The sequence below is a fragment of the Neophocaena asiaeorientalis genome, unplaced genomic scaffold (genome assembly GCF_003031525.2).
Source record: "Neophocaena asiaeorientalis asiaeorientalis breed wild unplaced genomic scaffold, Neophocaena_asiaeorientalis_V1.1 scaffold65, whole genome shotgun sequence".
Classification (NCBI taxonomy): domain Eukaryota; kingdom Metazoa; phylum Chordata; class Mammalia; order Artiodactyla; family Phocoenidae; genus Neophocaena; species Neophocaena asiaeorientalis.
In genome coordinates, this window is record NW_020173215.1 from 17,574,228 (window position 1) to 17,584,895 (window position 10,668).

Here is a 10,668-nt window from a genome sequence, read left to right on the forward strand (position 1 = left end):
CATATCATTAGTCATCAGGGAAATGCAAATCAAAACCAAAACGAGATACCACTACACACCCACTAGGACAACTAGAGTCAAAAAGACAAATAATAATAAGTGTCAGTGAGGATGTACAGAAATTGGAACCCTCATGCGTTGCTGAAAGTAAAATGATGCAGCCATTCTGGAAAAGTCTAGCAGTTCCTCAAAAACATAAGAGCTGTTATATGACACAGCAATCCACCTCTTACGTATGTACCCGGGAGAACTGAAAACATACATCCACACAAAAGTTTATATGCAAATGTTCATAGCAGCAATATTCATAATAGCCAAAAAGTGGAAAGTACCCAAATGTCCATATATCGATTGCTGGACACACAAAATTGTATATCCAGACAACAGAATATTCTTTGGCCGTAAAAAGGAATGAAGTTCCGATCCTTGCTACAACATGAATGAATTTTGAAAGCATTATGCTAAGTGACAGAAACCGGACACAAAAGGCTACATATTGTATGATTCCATGTGTACGAAATGTGAAGAATAAGCAAGTTTATAGGGGTAGAAATAGATTAGTGGCTTCAGGAGGCTGGGGTGAAGGGAATGGAGTGCCAGGTTTCTTTTAGGGGTAATAACAGTGCTCTGCAATTAGATAGTCATGATGGTTACCTAATTCTAAATACACTAAAAGTCACTGAATTGTGTGCTTTAAAATGGGGAATTTTATGATATGTGCATTATAAGTAAATAAAGTTGTTATTTAAAAAAGAATCCCCTAATAAATCTTGACAGATCGAGTGGTAAGAATTTCTCCCACGTGGGAAATGTGGGGTCAATGTGATTCTGTGCTGCTAAAGGGGCTCCTTAGCCTTGAGCCCTAGGGCTGGTTGGCTCTGTAGCAGTCTCTGCACTGCCTGATGGTCCTGGGCTGGACATCCACTGCAGCGTTTCCTTCCAGGGTTCTGATGCCAGGGACAGATGGGCACAGCAGGTGGGAGGGGATTGGACAGAAATGTCTTTCTGTGGTGGAGACCCCAACCCCACAGACCCCAGCCCCAATTCCCTCCTCTGGAAATCTTAAGGAACATCTCCTAGGCAACAGCAAGTCCTGCTTAGCAGGGAAAAAGCATTTGGAAAGTTCCATCTATCAGGTTTTTCTTCTCCCTAGCCTCCACCTCACCTCTTCCATCTATCTGCCGGAGGTGCTACAGGTCCCAAACTGAACAGTCTTCCTCTCCCCCTCCCCTCCTCAAACCCCTGCCTCTCCCTGTGTCCTCTGCTCCCCACAGATGAATGGCTGAGCCTCCCTGTACGGTCGTGCAGGTTGTGCACTGCTCAAAAGTTCCTGGCCGAGAGGGTGGGTCAAGGCTGAAATGGAGCTCGCTCTCTTCTCCCCAACCTGGGCAGCCCAGAACCGCTTCTGCCCAGGGAGCAAAAGCCTTTCCATCATTCTCACGAGAGCGCTGTACCCACTAGGTGCCACCCTGGAGAGAGGGAGAGGGAAGGAGGGAGGGGGATGTGAACCTTTTTAATGGCTCAGAATCAGTGCTCACAAACATTTTGAAATGTGCCCACTGGAGCCATTGGAAACGGATGGACTGTATTCACCGTAACGTCAGAACAGGCTGTTACACAGCAATAACGAACAGGACCTCAAGTGGATTAGCACAGCTAAGGTTTATTTCTTGCTCAGGACCAGTCACCTGCTGCCTCACCGCATGGCGGAGAGGTGCAATCTTCTATGTGCCTGGGGCAGAGAAAAACCAGATATGGGGGGCGGGGGGCACGTGTCCTGTCTACACAGGGTGCCAGCTGATCCTGGGTGCTCCGCTGATTGCCACAGCGGCTCAAAACCGAACCCTGGCTCACAGAAGTGGTTCTCAAACAACAGGGCACCCAGGAGTCCCCCGGGAACTTATCAACATGCAGGTTCCCAGGCCGGGGAGTCCAGGTTTAACAAACTTCCGGGGATTCCAATGCAGGGGCCCCTGGGCAGCACTGACCTGCACAGGGTGAAGTCTGCACTGCGACACCACGCATCCCAGGCAGGCCTCTCACGCTCCCCTGCTGACACCCCACACGCCACACTGGGCATCAGGCCATGCACAGAGCTCCCTCTGGACCCCTGACATCCCCTTTTGTGTGTCGGCAATCCCCTTCCCACCCCTTACCCTGTTCTTTGTAGGTCTACCCCTCAGGCTCAGTTCAGACGCCACCTCCTAAAGGCAGTCTTCCCTGAGCCTCTGGCTGGGGGATCTGAGCCTTCCTCTGAGCTTCAGCATATCCTGGTCCCAGCTCTTCTCTTTAGCCCATGTTTTAATAACTGGGCTCTGCTAGGTGCCTGCCGCAGGCAGGGCGCAGCTAGGGGGCTACCGCGTGCCAAAGCGACGTGGAGACACAGGGATAAATGTGACTCCGTTCCTGCCTCAGAGTACCAGGCCCAGGGTTCTCAGCGTGCCGGCAAAACGGGAATCCCCTGCCTCACCTAGTCACAACCCTCACGGCCACATCACAGGCTCTGAGAGGTGCTGCAATGAAAACAAAAGCCGTTGAGTTTCATTTGACCAGACGTCTCCATCTGACCACAGCATCCGTGACTTGGGAACCGCCTGTTCACACCACGAGGAATAAGATGCCCCGGGAACGTGGTTTGGGAAACGCTGTCCCAGGTGAAGCCACAGGTAGCAGCTGCTTCTCTAAAAGAATGCCACCAGCGGACCGGAAGCCCCAAGCCACACTCCCGGGAGGTGCTGTTCTGAGAGCCAAGGTGGGATTGCTGGCCAGCGACCAGGGCTCCTGGGTTACAGACATGGCAACTGAGGCTCCCAAGGTGCTGGCAGCACCTGGACTCGAACTGGGGACTGTGGGGCTTGCGCTGTCTCTACCCGCGCCTTACCACGTCGCGCCTGTCCACAATCGGTGCTCCGTAGATGTTTTCTGGGTACAAGAATAAAGAAAACAGGATTCAGAAACAGGAGACAAGCCCATGGGGATGGGAAGGGCCTTCGGGGGGGGGTGGGACGGCTGTGGAGGGGACTTGAGCTGAGAAGGAGGAAGTCTGAGCTGGGAATGAGGGTCCCCGAAGCCACAAGGATCTATCGTGCAGCCCAGGGAAAGAGAGTCAGTACCTTGTAATAACTTTAAATAGGGTATAATCTATAAAAGTACAGAGTCACCTGAAACTAATATAACATTGTCATACTTCATTTAAAAGAAAGAAAGAAAGGGTTCCTGCAACCCAGGATTTACGGTACCTGGAGCAGGCACACCTAGTGGTCCAGCAGGGCAGCCACGAACCACGAGTGACACAACAGACGTGGCTAGTGCAAATGAGGAACTGAACTTTAAATCTAGAAAACGATACTTGACTCGGCTGTTAGACGTTAGTGTGTTTGGAAAAACTCAGGTGTGAGGATCTGCTTTTTCAGTTGTAAGTTTCATGACATCTACACAGAGATCAACTATTTCCAATGAAAATTCGGCATCGGAATTGAGATGTACCACATTTACACATCGTATTTCAAAGATGGTACCAAAAATGTAAACCGTCTCCAATTCTGATGTTGGTCACATGCTGAAATGACAATAATCTTGAACATATTGGATTAAATTATTATTTGCGCCTGTTTCTTTTTACTTCCTTAATGTAGCTACTATTGAATAGAAAATTTAAATCACATACGTGGCCTCATATTTTCTGCTGGACGGCGTTGCCTTAAAGCCTGTGATACTTTAATAAAATGGAAATAAAGAGTTTGTAGAAAACGTCTACGATTCTTTTTGGCATATTTGGAGGGAGTCCTTGGAATGCCCTAGTTCAGGGCCTTTGCTTTACAAATGAGTAAACACAGGCCCAGAGCGGGCAAGTCAGTTTCCTGGGGTCACACAGCATGTTGTGGATGGAGCCAGGCCCAGAACTTAGCGCTTGCTCCAGACAGGCTTGGAGGAGTCAACCGCCCTGTGACAAACCTACACTGGGCTCCCCACACACCCCACGGGGACTCAAGTCTGCGGGCCACAAGAAGCAAACAAGACAAGGGTGACATCTGACCCCGGCAGTGAGGAGACATCATTAGGGCTTCTCCCAGCCGTGCAGACCAAAGCCTGCTGCCCAGAGAGGGGCCCAGTCCTCTCACCACTCGGCCATCTGGCACATGGCCCAACCTTCCTGCTGAGCAGCAGGTGACCTTTAACTACAAAGAGAAAAATGCTCCCCTCTGCTAAAAAGAGAGCCCTACCAAACCCAGGGTCTCCTGAGCAGCTCACGTTACACCAGGATAGACATTCCTTTCTTCCGAAGAGAGAAGTCTGCGGCCGGGGTGGGTGGGGCTGTGCCTGGAGGCAGGTGCCCTGACCTGGGGAGTCACCAGGGGCAGTTCCCCTCCTCCCTCTTCCCGCTGCCCAGTCTGGGCACTTCAGAGCCTCGATTTCCCTGCGTGTGAAACGGGGACAGCAGTTGCCGTGAGGAAGCCTTCTCGCGAGACTGTGAAAAGCTGGCACGACGGCAGCTGTTGAGGGCTAGATCGTGTCCCCCGGATCCGTAAGTTGGAGTCCTAACCCCCGGGACTTCAGAATGTGACCTGAAAAGGCCTTTCCAGAGGTGATCAGGTGAAGATGAGGTCATCAGGGTGGGCCCTGAACCAATAGGACGGTGTCCTGATAAGAAGGGGAAAGCGGGGCACAGAGGGAGAATGATGTGAAGACACAGGGAGAAGACGACCACGTGGCAGGAGCCCAGGAGCACCAAGGACGCAACAGACACCAGGAGCTCGGGGGGCAGAGGCAGCATTCTCTCCTGGAGTCTTGTAAGGGTGCAGGACCCCCCCAACGCCTCGATTTCAGACTTCCAGCCCCAGAGCCGTGAGACAAGAAATGTGGGCTGTTACAGCAGCTGTGGCCCGTGGTCCACCCCGAGACCCCAGCTCAACCCTCATCAGACCCATGTCTGCCCCCCCATGTTTTTCTCCAGCACCCCAGCCCCTCCCACCTCTTCCCTCCAAGCCCCACCCTGCTGGCTGTGACAGGACGAATAGGGGACCTAGGAGGGGATCCGAGGGTGAGCACCCCATTTTCTAGAGGCTGTGTGGGGCGTGGATCCGGCTCAGTCACCCTGTGTGGTCTGCGCCTCGTCACTTGACCCCGCCGGCATCTCCACGCGTCAGACAGGGATCCTCGGCCCTTGCCTCCTGCCACGTGGGTCCAGTGGGGGGGGACACACCGTGCGTGACACAGGGGGTGGCCCCTGGGTATGACCCCGCTCCAGGTCTCTCTGGGCCTCCGCCCACGTCGCAGTCACTCCAGTCTCCCACACCCCACCCACGCTCCAGAGACGACACTGGGAAGGTCCCCCGGGACCTGGCACCCAACGGGCCAGCAGCAAGAGTGTTGAACGCGTGAGTGAGTGAACTAGCGCAGGCGGCGCTGGCTGAGTGAGCGGCCTGAAGGGCGCCCACCCCGTTTGCAGAGGGCAGCGGCCCCTCAGAGCACGTGCTCCCCTGGGGGCGGCAGGCAGGGTTTCAGAGGGAGCCCCAAGCCCGGCTGACTCCGAGCACTGGGCCCCTGGACCTCACACTGAGCCCACACCTGCCCCACATCTGCGGGGAGCCTCCACGTGACCTGGGGAGTCCCGGACACCACCTGGGGTGCTCAGCTCTTCCCTCTGACCACCCCCTTGTGCCACCTTGAGACGGAGCCTGGGTCTGAGGGCCTGTCAGCTTGTGGAAGTGTTTCACCTCCTGGACCCCGGTTTTCTGCATCCAGCCGGCCCTGCTGACATCCATCACAGCCCTTCAAGGCCGGAGAGGTTCAAACCCCGCATGGCCCCCTCCCCGACCACGACCCTTGGAATGAAGCCCCAACTCCTAGCCAGGAGTCAAGGCCCCATTTTCCTCCAGGCCACTGTACCCGGTCACACCTTCTGCACTCAAGCACCACCCATGCCCCGTCCTCATTCACCTCCACAGCACCCCGGCTAACCCCAATCTTCACTCAAACCATCACCTCCATCTGGAATATTCTCCCAGCTATTTGCCCCCCACCTCCATTCTGGGTAATTCCCACTCACCCTCAGTGCTGGTGCCACGTCCTCAGAAGCCCCTGCCCAGCGTCTACACCTGCGGCCACTCTTACGGACACATGGCACCGTCTCTCCTGCTAGACTGAGGCTCCCTAGAGCCAGGTGCCGAGGTGCCTGCAGGGTCCCTGCACATGGTGGATGCCCAGGAAGGTGCACCACCCAGGGAGGGGGGTTGCAGCCTCTGGGATCACCCACCCCCTCAGCAGGACTGGGAGCCCTCGAATCCACCGCTGACGCCCGGTGCCCAGTGCAGGGCCCCACGGCGGGCACTCTGGACCTCTGGAAGTCTGCAGATGCAGAAACTGGAGGTAGGAACAGCTCGGCCACCTGCCCAAGGGACACCATTACTGAGCAGGGAGACAGGACCCACGGGTGTCTGAGCCAAGCCTGTGCATCGCCATCACAGTGTGGGAAGGACAGGCAGGGGCTGAAGAGGGTTTGGGTCTTTATGGCAGAATGCAAGACCTGTGAATGGCAGGGATCTCGTCCCCACCCCCAGAGTCCCTGCCCCAGGAAGCATGGCGCTCTAGCAGTGGGAGCCCTCCATCCCTTCTGTGACTCACTTGCCAGCACATCTGTGTCTCGTTGGCCCCAATTCCTGGGAATCCACATGAAAGCTGCTAGCTCTCTAGCCCGTCTTCCAGAGGCAGCTCCAGACCACCCACTGCCCACACAGCAGAGGCACGGGCCCTGGCCCTACCCTCACATCCCCCAGCCTCAGATTCAGGCTTGGGAGGGACCCCCCAAGTGCCAGGCCAGTGGGTTTGATCACAAGCTGGCAGGCCCTCAAACCCAGGCTCCGTCTCAAGGTGGCACAAACAGAACACCTGGTCTCTGGAGTCTTTGGGGAGAGACGGGACCTTTAAACGGGGCTGGTCCCCAGGCACTAGGAGGGGGTGACTCACACCCACTGTGGGAGCTCTCTCAGGCTGTGGGCAAGGAGTGTGGAAGGAGTTTTGACCTTGGGTTCACAGGCAACCGCCTGTGTTATTTTGGGTAACAGGCTTTGAGTTAAGCCTCCTGAGTAGTGATCTGTAATAAAAATAACAGATGGGCTCACCCAGTGGGGCAGGAATCCAACCTACATGGTTCATTCAGGGGAGGAGGGGAACCGGCCAGGATGCCGGAGAGCCAGGCCCGTGGCTGAGCGTTTGCTCTCTTGTGCTTTCCCAAGGAGCAGCGGGGACAATGTTGCTGCCGTTCCCTATGCACCTGCTACGCCCCAGGGGTGGGGAGGTGTTTGCACAGCCTTACCTCCTGTGATCCCCTCAGCCCCCAGTGGAGCAATAGCTAAGGGAGAAAGTGGCAGCTCAGAGAGGTCAAGGGCTTTAGCCAAAGCCACACAGCAAGAGAGCAGGGGTGCCGGGATTCCTCCCAGTCTGTCTGACAGTAGCCAGGCTCCCAGCCCTGTACCAGCCAGTCTCCAAGGAAGCTGTATTCCCCTTGGCACATGACTTCGCCTGGCCTGGGTGTAGGGGACAGGACACACCTCACCCCGCTGGCTGAGTTCAGTGGAGCTGCTGGCAGGGCACTGGCCGGGGAAGACCTGGGGAGATTGGTTCCAACCCAAGGCCTTTTAAAAGTCCTGGCCTTGGGCTTCCCTGGCGGCTCAGTGGTTGAGAGTCCGCCTGCCGATGCAGGGGACGCGGGTTCGTGCCCCGGTCCGGGAGGATCCCACATGCTGTGGAGCGGCTGGGCCCGTGAACCATGGCCGCTGAGCCTGCGCGTCCGGAGCCTGTGCTCCGCGACGGGAGAGGCCGCAACAGTGAGAGGCCCGCGTACCGCAAAAAAAACAAAAAACAAAACAAAACAAAAAGTCCTGGCCTTGTTGCTGATTTGTGGCCCTAGTGCACAACTTTCTCTGGACAGGGCCTCCTAGTTGCTTCCCAGTAGCCATTCCCCATTCTGCTTTAGTAACAAAACTCTGGAAGATAGGGGTGGCCAAAGACATGAGGGCAGAAGTCTGTGAAAGAGACCCTCTGGGACATTCCTAAAAGAGGGGAGAAGGCCCCTTTGCCTATTGTCTTTGCCCTTCTATTTGAACGGAGCAAAGATGTGAGGGCCAGAGCTTCAGCAGCTGTCTTGTGACCTGGAGGATGGAATGCATGTATTAGGATGGCAGATAAGAAAGGCGGGAGTCCCTGCGTCCCTGGTGCCTCCGTGGAGCACCACACAGCCCTGGGCTGCCCACTTCCGGGCTTCTTTTATGCTGCTGTGGCCAGTGCTCGGTCATCAGCAGATGCTGACCAGCCCAGTTTAGAAAGGCCTCCTGTATTAGCAGGATATTGACTCCGTTACCTAAGTAGACACCAAGTCACAGTGGTCTACGTAAAGCAGAAGGTTTTATCTCTCACATGAAAATGCAGGCGGTAAATGGTCCAGGGGGGTGGGCAGCTCTGCTTTGCTCTAAGTGGCATGTCCTCACCGGACCTTTACAACCCCTTCCCAGGCTGCCAGGAAGGGGAGAGAATGGTACAGAGTTCTGTCCAACTCCCTGTTAAGAGAAAGGTCTGGAGTTGCAGGTAGCACCGGTCAGAATCTTGTCACGTGACCAAGCAAAGAGCAGCAAGGGTAGCTGGGAAATGTGGTCTCCAGCTGAGTGACCAGCAAAACTTGGTGAAAGGCGAAGGGGAGAATAAATATACCTCCCCTCACCTTGCATTTGCATCTTGACTCGACCTGAGATAAACCCAAGTGTGTTTTGTGGCCTGTCTTGTGGCCCCTCCTTCCGTCCTGCCCTCCTCCACAGCCACCACCCAGACGATGGGGGAGAGACAGACCCCCGCGCCCATGCTGCCACCTCTCCCTGCACCGGCCCAGCCTTTGGTGGGTCCTGGGGACCCAGATGTGATGGACACACGTCCCTGCTGTCCAGGAGCTCACTGTCTGGTCGGATTGCTGCCAGACAGCCTGAGAAGTGCTATAGCCCAGCCCTGTGGTGTGACGACTGTCCTACTCCCCGCAGGGACAGGGCCCAAAACGGGGCCTGCACCTGGGGACCCCTGAGTAGACTGAAGAGCCCGAGAGTCATAGAGGCTGCTCAAACCCATCTACACATTCTTATCATGCCAGTGAACATACCAGCGCTGTGATGTCCTTTTGTTTCTTTATGATGAGGGAAGATGTCAAAATTCAGACGGAGGCCTGAATGCTTGAGATGGTTAAGGTTACACATCAACGTGGCTAGGTGTTCCTTCACCCTCCAGCCTAGATGTCGCTGTGAAGGTCTTTTTCAGATGAGATTCACACTTAAATCAGCAGATTTTGAGGGACGCAGATTCCCTTCCACAGTGTGGGTGGGCTGCATCCAATCAGTTGAAAGCCTTAAGAGCAAAGACTTAGGGTCCCCGAGGTAGAAGGAAGTCTCCTTGAGACTGCGTCCTAGAAACCCTGCCTGAGGTTCCGGCCTGCTGTCCCACAGGATTTGGGCTCACACTGCAATATCCACTCCTGTCTGGATTCCCAGCCTCTGCCAGCTGCCCTACAGAGCCCAGAGTTGCCAACCCTCACATCACAGGAGCCAACTTCTTAAAATAAATCCTCTCTCTCTCTCTCTCTCTCCCCCTCTGTCTCCTATATATTTGTTTCTATGTATATGTCCTATATTTTTCTATATGTGCATTTTTTCTGTTGGTTTCATTTCTCTGGAGAGCCCTGACTAATACAATACCTAGAACAATATAAAGAAAAATATGTATCACTACCAAGTTAAAAAACATAGAGCTTCCCTGGTGGCGCAGCGGTTGAGAGTCCGCCTGCCGAAGCAGGGGACACGGGTTCGTGCCCCGGTCCGGGAGGATCCCACATGCCGCGGAGCGGCTGGGCCCGTGAGCCATGGCCGCTTAGCCTGCGCGTCCGGAGCCTGTGCTCCGCAATGGGAGGGGCCACAACAGTGAGAGGCCCGCGTACCGCAAAAAAAAAAACAAAAAAAAACCACATAGAGTATAAGGAAACAAAAATAATTCCAACATGATCCAGTGAACTTCGAACTCTTTCTGTGATATAACCACAGTAAGAAATGCATTTGACATCCTGAAATAAATGTACAAATATAGAGGTAGGGAAAACAATTTCAATCAACGGTGCTCATCCTAATAGGTTAGAAGCACTGGGTTCCTTTTTCACCTAGCGTCTCTATTATGCACAGGACACACATGTGCAGGGCGCAGGCACCCAGGTGACCACCCGCTGTGAAGGGCTGGACAGGGCCCAGGCCCCGCCCCCAGGCTCTCCCCGCTACACCTGAGCACCTTCACGCTGCGATCCAGTACAGATGTACTGGCCAGTCTCCCCTGGCTCATTGCAAACCTGCAGAACCCATATGATTAGATTTGCTTTACAGATTTGGATTAGTCCCCAGCTAGCTGGCCACGCAGGCCTCGTCCACGTCACGTGGTTGATGTGAGGATTAAACCACAATCTCATTCACTATTTATCCAACAACTGTTGATTAAGCGCCCATCGGGGAGAGCCTCTGAGCTGTTTGCGCAGATGGCAGAGCCCCAGAGAGCTCACGGTCTCGTAAAGGGGTCACATAAGAAACAGTAGTGACCGCAGAGACTGAGTGATGCTGCAGTGATGGGAGGGGTCACCTGGCCGAGAGGAGC